We start from the raw sequence: 19,320 nt of genomic DNA, 5'->3' as shown, positions 1-19,320 counted from the left end.
AATTAACGGCGCAATTAGCATAACGCCCATCTAAACCAAGCTTTCGTCACCAAAACTTTTACCCACTGTGGTAAAATAATATTTTGGGAATTTTAAAGATTTTTAATAATTTTTACCTTGCTCATAACCTGCGGTTATGGCTACGGTTCGGTAAATACCGAATATGCCCTTTTTGGCCAAAACGGGAGTTCTACAAGGTCTTTTGACCCGATTCCAGTTGCCACTGGTTTTAAATAATAAATAAAGTATTTTAAGCTTTATAAGCTGTTCGGGAAACTCAGATTTCCTGTAGAACTCGAAAATCCTTTTTTAAGTCTTTAAAATGACCGGAAAGCCCCTACGGGGCATAATATTAACTTAAACTCGTTACGGGCGTCACGGAAGGTATCCTACTGATACCAAAATACTTTTAAGGCATATTGACTTAGGAAATAAGCGTACGACTCTTATGGTTAACCGTTTCGCCTATTTGCGCACACGGTACGGCTCATGGAACTAGTTTTCGTGCAATAGCCGATACGGGTCAAATTATATTATTTGAACCCCAAAATCCAGAGTATGAACTATAAACCCATATAAAACGAGTCGCTGAACTTGTTGGGTCCAAATCATACTCCATTCTCGGTTTTCGCCTTTTCGTGCGAATTAACCATATCTATATATCGGAATCAACCGGTTTAAGCTACGGCTAATACAAGGACCGTTAGGATTCTAAGAGGTTAATTAAAACCTTCGTTCCAGATTAGGAGCCCCAGTAAAAGCTATCGGTGACTTGATCTTAATTAAGGATTTATACTTGCAAAGGTAAATACTTTTGACTTATTTCCCCTATATGGGCTTGGGTTACGGTATATTAATACCGCTTGATTGAGCATTATATTCATCCATCGCTTAGGTGGATAACTAAATAATATGATTGGCTCATTTAAACAGTTTTGTTGCTTATAAGCCTTTGGGGGGTTTAATGACCGTTGTCCCGGATATCCTCGGCATCATTTTACGAAATGGCCACGACCATCGACATCCCGGTGTAGGCGTACACCCGGTATAAAGTGTCGACATTAAAACTAAAAGACGTAGCCGTTGGTTTCTGTACTACGGTTTTACGCAAACGTGGTGTGTCTATAAATCTTTAACCCGGCACGACCCGGGCTACTGAACGCATAAAAGAACATGTAAAACGTTCACAAGATCATTATGAATTTTCCCAAGTTATAAAAGAGTTTGTGCCTTGTGCATTCAAATCAATTTTAATAAACATTTTCAAATGTGTCAGTTGAATGTATTTACCAGTGTAAACTGACGTATTTTCCCCAAAAAGATTAAGTGCAGGTACCTAAACGTAATTGGCTGGTATTAGCTCCCTAGCGTCGGGATAAGCCTCGCAAGCTTGATTGCAGTATCTAATGGAACTATACTTTACCTTTATTTACGATCCGCTGTGGATATTCAACTTCTGTAATACATTTTGATATTACAATCAGAGGTTGAAATTATATATTTAAATTATGCTTCCGCTGTGCTTTATATAATTGTGTGGTTTGACTATATTGTTGCCAACATCGTCACGGTAATCCCCCACCGGGCCCACCGGTGAGACACGTGGAAATCGGGGTGTGACATTTCGTTACCCTCCAAAGCGTGTTTACTTCTTTTAAAATCTCATTCTTGCAAAGGTTTGGTGTTTACAACTTGTAAACATAATTTACAAAAATGTTTATCCATAGCATTTTCTTGTTTCTCTAGAGTTTATTTATTTGTCTTTCTACAAAAATATAGTGTAAGTTTAATAAAAACCATGATCCTTCAAGAATCATCTTTTCAACTTGGTTTCTTTTAGAAAAATCATTTGTAAATCCCGGATCTTCATGATCACCAACTCATCTTGTTTTACTATATTTCAAGAAATCATCTCTATTTATCAAGTTCATATTTTATTAGAAGATGATTATTTTATGTAACCACATAATCATCTCTTAATCTTGTTAAATCATGTTTCTAATCATCCTTTAACAAGTTCAATATAGTGATTAACATCACATTACCAATAATCAACAACATATTCGCAACAACATCATACTAACAACATTTCATCATATTTCATCTTTATGCAACTTTATGTTTATGATTCTTGTTCATTTTCTTTTAGTGTTCCTAAGTTACATAACAATATATATCTATTAAACTAACAAAATAAGATCAAAGGCTAGGGAAGATCACTAGAGAAAATGATGAAGAAGATGGTGAATGAAAGCTAAAGATGAAGGTTCTTCAAGATCTTCAAACACCAAGCTCCATGGATCACCTTCTTCCACTTCAATTAAGCTTAAAAATGGAATGATGGTGGTTGTATGGTGGTGGTGGTGGTGGCCTAGAGTGAGCCGAGAGGGAGAGAGAGAGTGTGGGGAGATGGAGTGAAGATTGTGAATATGTGAAGTGATCTTGGAAGATATATGCACCATACTTAATCATGTCTCCTAATATTTTGTCCACTTACACAAGTAAAGATCAAATAAGATATGAACAATATCTAGGAGAGTATGGTGTGATCTTTAGTGGGTCCTTTGTGATCGTAAGTAAGCATGGGGGGTTAATTGTAAAATTTGGTGATAGGTAGGTTACTTATAATCTAAGGAAAATCTAGAGGATATCAAGGGAAATCTATGCCACCATACATGTAATCTTCCATAGATCTTATAAGATCTAATGAAATCAAAGGAAATATTTTGTAGGATTTTGGAGATCACAAGTGGGGCCACACCATGTGACCGAAAATATAAGGGGGGGAGGGGGTCCAAGTGTAATTTGTAATGGTAAGTAGGTAACTAGTGGAAGTTAAGTGTTATGTCTAGTGTTTTATGTGTATCTCGCATTATGTAGTATGTTAGGGTATTCGGAGATCATAACTAACCAAGAAATAATTAAACAATGCTTCTAGCAATATTTTGGTGTCCCGGGTAATATCCGGTTGTTCGGTTAGATACCGGTTCGTTAAAGTGCTAAGTTGTTCCGTATAGTGTCTTATATGTAACTATTTGTAACACTTTTAATTCCCAACACTTAGGAAAACATTCAGGACCATTTAGTCAATTTTCTGCACAATTTAATATTAATTAATCGTATGAATACATGTAGTTATGAGGGTTGTCACATTCTTCTCCTGTTAAGAAAATTTCGTCCCGAAATTTAGCACATGGTTACTGAGGAAGCTAGTTAAGTTGCGTGGTTTACTGGTTTTTCCTGGGGTGTCACAATTAACTAGTCATTGAATGCTCATAGTATGGGTATGATAATATAATGACCCCTCATATGAATGCGAAAATAATTAGAAAGGATATTAGTAATGGAATGTTGGGATTTGTTATTGGTGGTCAAAATGAAATATCATAGATGATATATGGATAGAATGAAATAAATCGATTTATTTTGAGTAAGTGAAAACATGAATGTATTATATTTAACTAGAAGGATAGAAACAAGCCGTAAACATAGGTCTGTATGACCAATAGAGTGATGAATGAACCGCTAATGATGAAGTGTGTTAGAAACTAGTGTGATGGAGTGAAAGCCACACTAATAAGAGCTCTGGATAGATTCCGACTTTTTATGTGATGATGAATGTAATTTGCTAAATTTAAGAAGGTAGGGGCGATGCATATAATATGTCTATTTTGCTAGAAACTAGTATTATACAATGAAGACGACAATAATAAAAACTCCGGAACGGGTTGTTGGAGTTAGAAGGTCGTCACTGACACGGGCTCATGATCAAGTTGATGGGGCGGGAAGAAAAGATAGTTAATGTTAAGTGGAAATGAACAAGGTTTCGGGGACGAAACCTCCTTTAAGGGGGTAGACTTGTAACGCCCCAAAAATCCGAATGTTTATATTCGCTAGCATGTTTTCCATGTTATAGCATGAAATAAAAATAACTAGGCTATTTAACCTAGTTATTTACTTAATTAAACAAGTAAGGATAGATTTTTAACCTTACAACACAATTTTCATACTAGAGGGACCAAAGTTGCACCAATTGAAAGAGTTTATATAAAAAATAAAACAAAAACCTAAACACACACAATGGTGTGTGTGTTGGTGTCGATAGAAGCAAGAAAGGGAGAAGGGAAATCCTCTAACATAACAAACTCAGTAAGATTAAAAGGGAATTGAAGCTTGTTTGTATGCATGGATCAAGATTTATGATCATCTAAGTGTTCTTATCACCAAGTAAGTTAAATTTTATGTTTTGGTGAATATTGATGAAGTGGGTTATGTGCAATCCGTAAATGTTTTATGAAATTGAACATGGATGTTAGATAATATCAACTATAGAAGTTGTATAATACTTAGTTTTGATCATATTGATGATTTGTGGTAAAACCCACTTGTGATTGTAGAATGGTGAAGATGTTAAATTGTGATTTTGTTGATGCAAAAGATGTTACATGGTAGTTTTTGATAGTTAGACATGATGTAGACGTAATGACAATGTGATTTGTTTGAATGGAATGGTTCATGAGATGAAATAGGGAAGAACATGCTGAAATCACTTGTACATTATGCTTAAATAGTTGTACGCACACCAAGTGTTTGATGAAATGCATAAGTGAGATTATTAGATGAGATTGGATGTAAATAACGAATGAATATGCATAGAATGTAGACATGATGTATTTAGTAAGAAAATATCATGAGAAGTATGTTCTTGATGAAATTCCATATGTGAAAGTAGTTAATGAAGGATTGAGTAGAAGTATGTTCTAAGAATGTGCTATATGCTTGATTGATGTAACGCTTTAATCGTTTGTGGGGTTCGGGTGATGAAACAGAATTTGTCCAGAAAGTTACAGCCGAATGTAATCGGCTGTAACCAGGTCAAATCTTGTCAAAAACTGATGTTTATTGAGTTTGTGATGAACTTCTAGGAAAAACCTTTCGAACCCAACTGGAATTGCATTTTTTCGACAAAAAATGAACGTTTTATGAATTTTTCCGTATCGAAGGTTCAAGCTACACTTTCTAGCAGAATTTGCAGCCCATTACGAATGTCATAACTTAATTTAGGAATTGATTTATGACTCAAATTTTACTGTAGGTAGCTTCAGGAGGTCTTGAAAATCTCCAGCTGGAATTATGTCAATCGGATAATGGAGGATTTTTTTAAATGAATTTTTCTGTGGGCTGTAGTCAGAAAGTGACGAATCTGATTGCTGCTTAGTAAATGATGTTTTATAAATTTTTGTTAGATAGTTAGACTCTAAAACTTTAACATAAGGATAACCTCTCCGAGTGGCACGTCACATAAAAAGATCGTAATATTTAAAGGCTCGTAAGTACAGTAAACAGATGTCCCAAAACAGCCTATTTTCAGTGAATTGAGCTATACATGTTTGTGAATGATTGACTAATGAAAGTAATGCAACTAAGAATTTGAAAAGATGTGAATTGGGTATATGCCTTATGCTTCTTAGAATTGACTAATGAAAGTCAAATATGAGATATGCATTTGATATGATCGTTAACATGCACAATCATGTATGCTAACAAGAATGTGATTGCGATGACATGAAAGTATAGGGATCATATCAAGATGATGGAAGCATGGAAGGCTAACAGATAGAAAGGAGGCAAGGTAACGGAATGTTAGGACCGGTTTTCGACTCCGAAACGATTGCGTATGACACGTTCGACGTGCGGAATCCGTGAACGTGCGTGACCGAACACACGAGAACGTACTAAATCTGTGATTCTATTCAAAGATATGAAATCGTACAATCACGTGAATCACCTCTTGCACTTTCTCTCTCTACTTTCTCTCTCTATGATCCAAGCTCTCCAAAGTAGCAAATGTGCAAAAGTCTCCAAAAGTCCCTAAAGCTAACCCTAAGGGATCTATTTATAGGCCAAGGTATAAGGAGGTTCTCCTTATTTACCATTATGCCACCTTGCCTTTTAGTAACTAGATATTACAATATAATCCTAGATTTCTACAGTTTCAGCTACGGTTTGAATTGACAGAGGCGATAGACATTAATGCACCAACAGACTCCCCCTTGGATATTGTCGCAGTCAATCCGTAGTTAAACTCGTAGCGACTTGTCTTTCTCTCTCTCTCTCTGAGTCTTCTTGAAACTTTAACACATCTTCAGCAACATAGACTCCCACTTTCTTGATCAGAATCCCCGTGGATCTGTCTTCAGCTTCAGCTGCTCCTCCTTTCAGTAGACTCTATCTTCAGGCTCCCCCTTTCGTCAAGCTTCCGTGCTTTTGGGATTGACACCTGGCTTTTCGTGTACAAGCTCTTCTGGGATAGTTACATGGCTCCTTGAATTCATGCTTCCGTTTGCGTTGAGCTCGTCTTCAAACTCCCCCTTAGACTCGGCTATCGGGATCGTAGTCTGGTACAACATCTGCAATTCTCAGACAATTATAAGTACAAATATTTTGATCGTTCAATTGTCCAGGAATTGTAATCCTAGCTCTATTAAACTTTCTAAATCAAGATCCTGGCTTTAAGATATAATAATATGAATATATCCAGGAAAACTTGATTTTCTCCCCCTATCAACAAACTTCATGGATTTGGCAGTTTTAGTGAACAAAATCCGAAACTGGCTCTTTTACAGATTTTAACAGTTTAAGCATCCAAATCCTTCACGGTTAAATATCCAAGTCCAAATTAATGACCTTGGAGATCTCACAAACTATTTTTGATTTTTGATTTTAAAACTTCAAGTTTCAAATTAATGAACTTGTTTTATTTTCATAAACACGATCAGCATACTTAGATTTTGAAACTTAGCACTCAGACATCGGTTGTCGAAAATAAAGCAGAAATCAAAATCTTTTTGTATTTTTCTGAAACATAAAGCAGTAAAGAAATATTTACAAACATATTTACAGACAATATTTTTGTTTGAGTTCGTGTCAGAGGATCATATCAGTTTATGACAAATCACTAGCACCGTTGAGCTTTAAACACTTTAAGTTCTAAACGATTCACTTAGATTGTCAGTATACTGATCCACTTAAATTTTCACACAAAGTTCAACTGTTTCGAGATACGAGATTAGTGTATTAAGGACTTAAACTTATTCGCGTGTACCACCTCAGAATATACTCCCGTATCCAGATCCCATTATTCAGTCTTACAGGTGAGTATACCTAGATGATATCTGTAAAGGGTTAAATGCGAGACCGTGAGAGCTCAGGCTATTTCTTCCGCAAAATCAGAGAGATGACGGTTCGACTTTAGGTATGTTCCCTTTAGAGAATATTTTCTTCAACAACACATGATTAGCATTTTTCAATGATTCATCATTTTTATGCTGAGGGTGATGCTATATTTCAAGCAAGCGAAAAGTATTATATGGGGACTAGGCCATTGCTTCCGCAAAATCAGAAGTCCCGGGATAATAACCCAGATATCACTAAGTATAAAGACCTAATATCTCAGAAAGAGGGGTCTTTCAAACAAGATTTCAGGGGTTACCTATATATCCGAAAGATGTTCCCCACGAAATAAGTAAGTTTGAAATTTAGGTTTATATCTCGAAAACAATCTACTAAGCGTGTAAAAATCTACTGGCATATCATCAGTGAGACCGTTTATCACATTTAAACATTCCATTTCTTTAGCGTACTGTGATTGTCTACTGATGTACTATCATTTCCTCTTTTTACACAAAAACTCATTTTTGAATTTTATCATGTTTTTGGATTTTTCAAATTTTCTAAAGTTAAATTGGATTTTCTGAAATTTTCTTGCTCCCCCTAAAATTCAAAACATTTAAAGAAAATTTAACAACCGGATACGGATAGCTTTGTCTCGCCATCCATTTTCTGCCTCTCATGCACTGATTTGCAGAAAATAATCATGTTTGTTCCGCCGTGAGGGTTTCGACATATTCAATCAACATTTTTTTTTAAATTTTTGAATTTTTGGCAAATTTAAAAACAAACATATTTTTGATTTTTCAAATTTTTGACAAAATAAAAACATATTTTTGGTTTTTGAATTTTCAATTTTTAGGGTTTTTTTTTTTTTTTTTGAAATATGGTTTATTTATATACAAAAACGAACAAACTCCCTGGTTTCAGACGCAGGGACCAGCAGCCTCCTCTCCTCGTGCCAGGCTGCTTCCTCTATTGATTTTGCTTTCATCTTTTTTCTGAAGCACCTGCACATTCAATGTATTCAATTACTTGAACAAGTTAGCCCAGGTCTGTTTGACCTTAGGCATTTCAACACAATACGTTTCATTCAACTTCGGAAAATCTTTATCATTTTTCACAAATGAATTTTCATTCCGATTATCACTCACAGACATTGTTTGTTTCTTTTCAACCCAAGTTTGTCCTTTTGAAGCACTTCTTTTGTAAAAATGTGTTTCATTTTGAACTTTTTGATTTTGAACAACAACTTTTGGTTTCCAAAACTGGTTTGGTTTTGTTTCATCAACTGTTGTTTTCCAGTTTTGTGTTGTTCTAAGTCTGGGTGTCACCGATTTCCATGTTTGTTGTGAGTCAGCCTTTGACATTTTCGGCTTCCAAGTTTGTTTTAAATCAAACTTGGTTGACTTCTGAGTCACAACTTCAGATTTCTGTTTTTTGAACATAAACAGAGTTCTTTTTCGTCTCAACACCAACAGGTTTCGAATTTGGACACTTGCGAGCAAGATGTCCTTTTTGATCACATTTAAAACATGTTCTCTTTGAGACATCTTTGACCTGTTGTTGTTGCTTTTTCTGAGCATGAAACTCTTCATTAGACTGTCGTCTAAATTTGAGTTCTTTCTCTTCTTCTAAACTTGTTCCGTGAACAAAATTCATCTTTTCCTGATAATTTGGTGTTACATTTCTTTTCTAATTTTGTTTCTTTTTATAACCCAACCCAGCCTTCATGTTTTTCTTTTTGTAACTAGGTTTGTTATAAAAAGTTTTCTTGCCTTTTTCAGCAAATTTTGAAATTTCAGACTTTTGAATCTCTACCAGTTTGAAAACTTTGTTGATTTTATCTGAAATCACATTTTGAATTGGGAATCCATTATCCGAAAATAGTTTGTCTAATCCAATCATGGTATAGACCAATCCTTTTGAATCATCATTCACAACTTTTTCAGATTTTGAGTGTTTAAGATAACTATCATGAAAACTTCCCTCATTTTCATCTTGTGATTCAGACTTATCTGTTTTGGTAGACTCCTCTGCTAGAACACTTTCAACAACCTTACTGACCACCTCTGAATCACTGATGTCATCAGATTTGGTGCAAGTCACATCGATGTTGTCGGGTAACTGGTCAACCATGTTTATTGCTTTTTCCACCTTTTCGCCATCATAGAATGTATAATTATTCTCCAACGGTGGTGGAACCTTATGGTGTTCAGACCCAATTCCCTTTTTATTCTTTTCTGACTTTTTCCTATTGGGTGTGATGTTAAAAATACGTTCTAGAATGTATGAAGACGCATTGTAACTTTGCAATTTATTGACCAACTTTTCTTTATCTGCCAATTCTTGTTTAAGCTTAACGACATCATCAATATATTGATTTAAACCTTTTGTTTTCTGATGTGTGTAAAATGCAACATATAAATTACATCAAATAAGGCATAAAACTAACCCTTTTTGAGTACTAATGTTGGAAAAAGAGTGTTTTTGTCTTCCTTTTGTATTTTCAGGATGAAATAAGCTCAAATTCACAAAAGAAGCAAAAAGACAGCTAATTCTAATATAAATACAAGAAAAGGAACAAAAGTGGATTGCTCGAACCCTCAACGGCATCCTCCCAAGCAGAGAAGAGAAAACAGAAGACTGAACACGCCCCGTGCTCAGCCAGCACGGGGCCGTGCCCAAGAAGCAGCAGAAAAGACAAACCTATAGAAGCTTCTATTGCCCACCACGGGGCCGTGTCCAGTGAGCACGGGGGCGTGGCGAAAGTACAGCAGGCGCATTAATTGTAATTGCGAATTACAATTAATGAAGAGAGAGAGTGTCAGACGGGCACGAGGGCGTGTCCAGCGGACACGGGGCCATGCCCAGCCTTCTGTTCAGCCTATAAATAGGAGTGCTTGGTTTCATTTCAACTCATCCCTTGGCACACCACCTCTCTCACACTTCATCCACCACCCACCACCACCATAACACCATCATCCACCACCATCATCCATTGTCCATCGTAGAGTGTGTGAGTCGTCTCGGGATCCAAGATTGATCGTAGGAGTTCTTGACAATCAAAGGCCATGTTTGCCTAAGTCTCTTAAATCACTTGGTGAAGACAAGTGTTTAGTATAATACTTTTTATTTTTAATCTTTTGCACTTTTTATTTGGTTTTGTATTAATGACTTTAATAACTAGTTGCTTATGTTGAAGGTGATCTTTCCTTATCGTTTGTCCGTGGTGTCTTGGCATTATTTTACTGTCTATATAAAATAAAAGATTTTCACCATTCATATCTCCACGGTCTATATGGAGGTATGTTGGATACCTGGTCGGGGGTTAAGGGAACGGTTTGGTAAGGGTCTTGCCCTTGTTCAGCGTTTAGAGGTCCTGCAAGGGACCTGGGTCAAATTTAGTAGGATCTCCTTCAATACCCATAGGTATTGGATGGCGGGGATCCAAACTCTTTGACCCCCTCATAAGTTAACTACTATTAATACTATAACCCGGCTATTTAGGACTGTATCCCTGCTGACTCAGACTACTTAGCCGAGGGTAACGTCACCGCCAAAAGCGGGGCCTACCACAATTCGCAATAATAACTTAATTCATTATCTTCCAATAATCCAACCCTTTAGGATTGTATCCTTGCTGACTCAAACTACTGGGTTGAGGGTAACGTCGCCTTAAAAAGAGGGGCCTACTACAAAAACTAAGATAATCTCTTAAACAAGTGCAAAAGTGCGAAAATAATCAAAGGTTATACTAATACACGAGTCAGATCCAAGTGATTCATCTTGTCTATCTGTTTTTATTTTTATTTTTCAGCATTTAGTTAGTTTTTATTTTCTTAGTTTAAAAATCTTTTCTAACTTTTTGATTTGATTAGACGTTGAGGATAAACCAATACTAAAAGCTCTTGTATCCTTGGACGACCTCGGTATCTTACCAACACTATACTACGTCCACGATGGGTGCACTTGCCCATATGTGTGTTTAGTGTTAGTAAATATCGTGTTTTATAAATTTAAAACTTGGCTAAAGGTGAAAAAGGGCTTAAATATACATTAAAAATATATAACACCTCACACACATCAAGTTTTTGGCACCGTTGCCGGGGACACAAGGATTTTAAGAAAGTTAGGAATCAACGGCCTAGTCATATTTTTATTTTTCTTTTTAATTTTTTAGGATTTTCTTAGTTTTTCAGCTTCTGCAGAGCTCAGCACGGGCCGTGCCTGGTCGGACACGGGCCGTGCCCAGCATCGTTACTGGCAGTTTTTAGTTTTCCAAGTTACAGAAGGCTGAACACGGGGCCATGTCGGTGCAACACGGGGTCGTGTCCAACTTTCCAGTAACTGGGATCTGGAAAACAATTACTGTAACTCCGACCACGGGCCGTGCTCGCTGAGCACGGGGCCGTGGTGAACCTTCTGACCAGCATTCTTTTCTGTTTTTATTGCAGGACTTGGAACCAGACGCCAATCCTACATAGTGTATAAGCTCTAGTTCTAATAAGGACATAAAAGAACCTCTAGAAGAACCCGAACGCTTTCCCAGAAAACGATTAAAAGCTAAAAACCAAGAGAAAGTTTCGGGTGATCCACCTCCAATGGCGGACCAACGTACCCTCATGGATTATCTACGACCCACCGTAGGTAACCTAGGCGCCGCTATCAATGCACCGAACGTTGAAGCTAATAAATTCGAACTTCGGCCGCATTTGATACAAATGCTCCAATACTCCGCAACCTTCCATGGGCTTGCAGACGAGGATCCCCATCTACAAATTACTAATTTCTTATAAATATGTGATACCTTTCGGATCAATGGAGCATCAAATGACGCCATCCGCCTCCGAATGTTTCCTTTTTCACTAAAAGACCGAGCAAAAGCTTGGCTCAACGCCCTCCTAGCTGGATCGGTAAACACTTGGGATGAACTAGCCCAAAAATTTTTATATAAGTATTTCCCTCCTGCAAAAACGGCTAAATTAATGACTGAAATTAATACATATTCACAAGAGGACGGGGAATCCTTATATGAAACTCGGGAAAGGTTCAAGGAGCTATTACGAAAGTGTCCACATCATGGCCTTGCGATATGGCAACAAGTATCCACTTTCTATAATGGACTGTTGCCCCACACAAGGCAGACACTTGATTCTAGCTCCGGGGGACTTTTAGGTAATCGCCGCCCACATGAAATATATAACCAAATTGAGGAAATTGCTCAAACCAATTTTCAATGGCACACTCCCCGAGGCAATAAATCTATTGCCCCGGGCGCCCATAAGGTTGATGAAAGCACTTCTTTACAAGCCCAAATCGAGGCCCTTTCTTCAAAAATAAAAAAATTAGAAATGACAAAAACAGTCTCGGTTATGGCTTGTGAAGGGTCTGGTGGGCCACATGAAAATTGGAGTTGTATGAAAGAAACGGACGATCAACAAGAATCGGTAAGCTACATTGATAATAGACCTAGGCCGTCGGGTCCTCCAACGGGCACTTACAACCAAGGATTGCGAAACCACCCAAACCTTGGTTGGAGAGAACCCAGCAATAGTAGTAACCAACAAACCCAACGAACAAACTTTCAACAACCAAGGAATGAGTCACAAAATTTCACTCAACAACAAAGTGGACAAGAAAGGCTTGAAGATACTGTATCTCGCCTCATCTCCGACACTGAAAAGAAAAACTCAGAAAGATTTCTACAATTAGAATCAAATTTTAGAAATCAACAAGCTAGTATTCAAAACATAGAAAAACAATTAAATCAAATAGCTCAAAATTTTGCCGAGAGACCACAAGGTGCATTACCTAGCAATACCGAAACAAACCCAAAAGCGCAAGTTCATCTCATCACGCTACGAAACCGCACCGTGGGACCTGCAGAAGCACCACCGCCGACAGAAGAAACGGTACCCCCGCCTCTGCAGGAGAAGAACTCCCCTCCGTCACCAGAGCCTACCAAGGCTCCTCGAGTCCCGTACCCCGGTAGGTTAATTCGTCAAAAGACCAATGAGCAATTCGCAAAGTTCAAAAGTCTATTAAAACAATTGCATGTCAATATTCCTTTTATTGATATCCTAACCCAAATGCCCAAATATTCTAAATTCATGAGGGACTTCCTTACTCATAAAAAGAAAATTGAAACTTTGCAATTAGTTAACTTAGGCGAAGAGTCTCTGCCCTCGTACTCAATAAACTTCCCCAAAAGAAAATCGATCCCGGAAGCTTCACAATTCCCTGCTCAATCGGGGAGTCCCCCGTTCGTAATGCACTAGCCGACCTTGGGGCTAGCATTAACCTCATGCCCTCATCAATGTTTAAAAGACTCGGCCTAGGAACAACGAGTCCTACAAAAATGAGCATATAACTTGCTGATCGATCCGTCAAATTCCCGCAAGGTGTCATCGAAAATGTCTTGGTAAAGGGAAGCAAATTCGTCTATCCAGCCGACTTTGTCATACTCGATATGGAGGAAGACACCGAGGTCCCCCTCATACTAGGGAGACCATTTCCTGCCACCGCACAAGCAGTGGTAGATATGAATGATGGAACACTCACCTTGAGGTACGGGGATGATGAAGTAAAATTCGGAATTGGGAAGAGAATAGAAGACGACGACCCGGTCAACTACATGAAGGTTATTGATTCAAGTTTGGATGCTGCTCTCCGACGGTGTAACATGGGACGCCAAGCATCCCACTCAGAAAATATATAACCTCACATTGGGTCTAGCCAAGGACCCTTATAAACGTGGCGCACCACGGAGGCATTCCGCGGAACTATCCTTAGTTTAGTTTAATCTTTTAGTTTTAATTTGCAGGAATAAAACACACTCATGGTGGTAAAGGATGACAAAGGGAACGAGAAAAATGACCCCATGCACAAGAACAAGGCAACCCGACACAAAATTCTCCATTACAGAAGGCTCAACACGGGCCGTGTCTAACCAACACGGCCCCGTGCTGAACCCCCTGCAGAAAAATGCCCAGTTCAGGTAACTGGACACGGACCGTGTTCACCAGACACGCCCCCGTGTCCAGTCTTCTGTCTCATTTCTTTAATTTTTGTTACTGGCACCTGAACACGGGGCCGTGTCCGGTCCCCACGGGGCCGTGTCCAGACTACCAGTAACATAAATCTTTGCTTTTTAACACCACACTACACATCCAATCAACCTAAAAATTTATTTTTGGGACACATTGAGGACAATGTGTAATTTAAGTGTGGGGGGGGGGGGAAGCTAACACCTCGAAATTTTGCAAGTCCTAACAACAAGCCTTACACAAAACTCTATTGGAACCGCTAAACACCCCAATTTTTTTCAAAAATTTTCATTTTTTTTTTACTTGTCTAAAGTTTAAGTTAGGAATCCTAAGATTAATAAGGTTATATTTTTACAATTTTACAACCAAGAGCGTCGTGATAACAAGAACCAACATAAGAAAATTATGAAACGGCATAACAAGCTTAGTTAAAATATGATTATATATGCTCGATCACATAAAAACCCATTCCCACAAAAGTGAGTTTTGAGCCTTTATTGAGCATACAAATTCACATCTTTAGACTAAATGCTCATTTTTCCTTTCTTGTGTGAAATAGCCGCTTGGTTCTTACAACTCTAGAACTTGCCACGACGATTCATTCCCGGTCCTTACCAACTTAAACCCAAGTAAGTAAATGATGGAGGCATTAGGACTAACCATTTTTCTTTCTACACCATTATTTTTCATTTTTTTACCACCTACCCAAAATCCCCCTAGTTAACCCCTTTGAGCCTAAACCTTTCATTTCTTTACCCTAAAACCCTTTTTTTTACCCACCAAAAACCCTTTTTATTTTCACCCTTTATTTTAGTAACAAGTTCGGTTTTTCGTAAGCTCATTTTTTTTGTGATCAAAAAAAAAAAAAAAAATTTGAATGATGAAGTTAAAAACAAACAAAGCTATGAAAACAAAAGCTTGTTTGGAGAAATACTTCAAAATAAAAAGTCACTAAAAATAAAGTGTTTTACGAAAACCGACGCTTTTTACGCTTTTCGCCCTTTTTTTCTAACCACTAACCCAACCACCCACCTTTAGCCCAAGCCTAACCCTTCACCCAAAAAGTCCTCTTGATATTTACAAAGGTATATAGTTAAAAAGGAGGAGGATTGATTGCTTGGCAAGCTTATGGTAGGAATAAGTTCCATGCCGCTCTCGAGTGATTCACTAAAAAAAATACACCTTCGGCCGAGTGTTGAGTGATTTCTCCCGTGAGGTATGTGAACTTGTATATAAATGAAATTTTAAAAAGGCATGCTAAGCCTAAATAAGTAATTTCTCTTATGAAACGTTCTAAATAAATCATAACGAATATGATTGTAAATAAATAAAAATAAAACCCAAAAAGATCTTGGATTCCCGACACTCTATGACAAGCCAAAAACCTTCTCTTCTACCCATTCCATTTGGGAGTGTAAGCCTCATATTTAAAGAGTTTTGCTTGAGGACAAGCAAAAGTTCAAGTGTGTGGGTATTTGATGTGTGTAAAATGCAACATATAAATTACATCAAATAAGGCATAAAACTAACCCTTTTTGAGTACTAATGTTGGAAAAAGAGTGTTTTTGTCTTCCTTTTGTATTTTCAGGATGAAATGAGCTCAAATTCACAAAAGAAGCAAAAAGACAACTAATTCTAACATAAATACAAGAAAAGGAACAAAAGTGGATTGCCCGAACCCTCAACGGCATCCTCCCAAGCAGAGAAGAGAAAACAGAAGACTGAACACGCCCTGTGCTCAGCCAGCACGGGGCCGTGCCCAAGAAGCAGCAGAAAAGACAGACCTATAGAAGCTTCTATTGCCCACCACGGGGCCGTGTCCAGTGAGCACGGGGGGCGTGGCGAAAGTACAGCAGGCGCATTAATTGTAATTGCGAATTACAATTAATGAAGAGAGAGAGTGTCAGACGGGCACGGGGGCGTGTCCAGCGGACACGGGGCCGTGCCCAGCCTTCTGTTCAGCCTATAAATAGGAGTGCTTGGTTTCATTTCAACTCATCCCTTGGCACACCACCTCTCTCACACTTCATCCACCACCCACCACCACCATAACACCATCATCCACCACGATCATCCATTGTCCATCGTAGAGTGTGTGAGTCGTCTCGGGATCCAAGATTGATCGTAAGAGTTCTTGACAATCAAAGGCCATGTTTGCCTAAGTCTCTTACATCACTTGGTGAAGACAAGTGTTTAGTATAATACTTTTTATTTTTAATCTTTTGCACTTTTTATTTGGTTTTGTATTAATGATTTTAATAACTAGTTGCTTATGTTGAAGGTGATCTTTCCTTATCGTTTGTCCGTGGTGTCTTGGCATTATTTTACTGTCTATATAAAATAAAAGATTTTCACCATTCATATCTCCACGGTCTATATGGAAGTATGTTGGCTACCTGGTCGGGGGTTAAGGGAACGGTTTGGTAAGGGTCTTGCCCTTGTTCAGCGTTTAGAGGTCCTGCAAGGGACCTGGGTCAAATTTAGTAGGATCTCCTTCAATACCCATAGGTATTGGATGGCGGGGATCCAAACTCTTTGACCCCCTCATAAGTTAACTACTATTAATATTATAACCCGGCTATTTAGGACTGTATCCCTGCTAACTCAGACTACTTAGCCGAGGGTAACGTCACCGCCAAAAGCGGGGCCTACCACAATTCGCATTAATAACTTAATTCATTATCTTCCAATAATCCAACCCTTTAGGATTGTATCCTTGCTGACTCAAACTACTGGGTTGAGGGTAACGTCGCCTTCAAAAGAGGGGCCTACTACAATAACTAAGATAATCTCTTAAACAAGTGCAAAAGTGCGAAAATAATCAAAGGTTATACTAATACACGAGTCGGATCCAAGTGATTCATCTTGTCTATCTGTTTTTATTTTTATTTTTCAGCATTTAGTTAGTTTTTATTTTCTTAGTTTAAAAATCTTTTCTAACTTTTTGATTTGATTAGACGTTGAGGATAAACCAGTACTAAAAGCTCTTGTGTCCTTGGACGACCTCGGTATCTTACCAACACTATACTACGTCCACGATGGGTGCACTTGCCCATATGTGTGTTTAGTGTTAGTAAATATCGTGTTTTATAAATTTAAAACTTGGCTAAAGGTGTAAAAAGGGCTTAAATATACATTAAAAATATATAACACCTCACACACATCATTTTCCTTCAAATCTGGCTTCAAGAAATTTAGTGTTTCTTTGACAAGCACACAATCTATCATCTAAACTTTTGACTTTACTTTTCAAAGTTTCATACGCTTCTTTTATAGTATGATATGACAATTTCATTCTATCATATTCCTTTTGCAACTCTTGAATTGTTTTATCTTTTGGAACACATTCGTTGAAAACAACTGAACACTTTTCTTTCAATATTTTGTTTTCTTTTTCAAGTTCATCACATTTTTGTTTCAGCTTTTCATTTTCTTGTTTCAAAAACTTTTCACTTTCTATCATTTCATGACTTTTATTTTTGAAAATCTTTTCTATTTTGGTGAATTCAATGTCTCTGATTTTAAGCTTTTCATCCTTTTCAGTACAAGCACTGCACGTTTTCATGCATTTCTTGCACTGTTGTTCAGCTTTTTGATCAGAAGAATTATCTTGAGTTGTTACCTCAGTGATTGGCACTGTGGCTTCTTTTGCTTGTTGAGTCTGAACTTCTTTAAACACCTATTGTTTCTCTCCAACAACTTCCTCAGCTTTCTCATCAGCTTTCTTCACCTCATTTATCAGCTTCTCACTCTCATTCACAATCTCCTCAACCGTCTTCTTTTTCTTCTCGAGACTGGCATATATCACTTTCCTTATGCCTTCTTCAACCTTCTCCTTGTACCTTGGAATCTCGGCAAGGCCTTTGCACCAAACACTTACAGTAGGTATAGCAGCAACTAATGCTTCAAGGTCAACCTTCTTAGGATCAACCGTCGGGTTTCCTTGAGGATCAACGTAACATTCCTTTTCTTTGCTCCACCTGCCTGCTAGTGTTGCTTCTTTGTAAGCATCATACACATCATCCAGTCTAAGACGAGCATGCCTTTCTTCTCGACTTTGTTTTATTTCAGCAACCATTGCTTTACCTTTTCCAACTACTTTGTCATGTTGACTCCAATCATACCCTTAATCATCATGAATTATAAATCTGCGTCCTTCTTGCTCATCGAAATATTTATCCCAATCAATATTTAGTACACTGGATTCACTACGATCACAAAGTGACAAGACAGCTTATCTCTTTTCTTTTGAAGATCCTTCTTCAATCTGCTTTCTGGTTGGCTGCTCGTTGTTCTGATGATAAATGGCCTTTTTGTAGTAATCATAAAAAGGATTCACGGTATCATCAGCTTTGTTGTTCGTGCATTCTCTCTTGAAGTGACCCTTTTGTTTACACTTGAAACAAGTGACTTTGTTCTTATCGAAACCTATCTTCATTTCCGGGCCTTCCAAGCACTTTTTGCCAGTTATCTCCATGAATCTTTGAGCTCTTCGGATTACGCTTGCCATGCACCAGCGAATGTCCATGAGTTCCATCTCTTCTGGATCGACTTGATCGTAATCCTCCTTCGTCATGTTTGGATTCCCGATCTTACATGCAATTAAACCTTCGTAAGATACCAGAATAGAGGCTAAGAAGCTCATGTGCTATTGAGCAAACTCATTGTTCAGAAGTGGATTATTTTTCCAATCCTGGTTTGAATTAGATTTTGATGGTTCGGATGCAGATGAAGAATGATATCCTGGATCATAACTTGAAGATTTGTTCTTTGACGAGTCACCAGTCTTTTCTACACTAAAACCTGTTTTGATCCTTAGAGATTCGTTGTTTTGTAGCATCCCTCTGCGATAGTACAAACCAACATTCTGTTGATAACTAGAGCTAGACACCTTGTTTTGTTTTTGCATCAATAGATCATGTCCCTCTATCTTTTCAATCAGATTGTCTAATGTCATATCATCAAATTTATCATCATTTTTCAACACAATCACATAGGTTTTCCAATCTTCCTCATGTGGTAATGCCTCAACAAGTTTATCCACCATCTCTTCTCTTTCTTTGTGGATTCCAAACCATTCCATTTCAATCTTCAGATGACA

The 19,320-nt window shown here is 37.8% G+C and overlaps 1 non-coding gene across 1 annotated transcript; it reads right to left on the bottom strand.

Annotated features, from left to right (window-relative positions):
- Positions 1–12,152: 12,152 nt before the first annotated feature.
- Positions 12,153–12,259, bottom strand: LOC118490980. The gene has a single exon (XR_004890205.1). It is a non-coding gene; the product is annotated as a small nucleolar RNA R71 (small nucleolar RNA).
- Positions 12,260–19,320: the final 7,061 nt, after the last annotated feature.

Source organism: Helianthus annuus, chromosome 3 (genome assembly GCF_002127325.2).
Source record: "Helianthus annuus cultivar XRQ/B chromosome 3, HanXRQr2.0-SUNRISE, whole genome shotgun sequence".
Classification (NCBI taxonomy): Eukaryota; Viridiplantae; Streptophyta; class Magnoliopsida; order Asterales; family Asteraceae; genus Helianthus; species Helianthus annuus.
The sequence above is the reverse complement of the archived record's forward strand: the minus strand, read 5'-3'. Positions and strand labels throughout refer to the sequence as shown.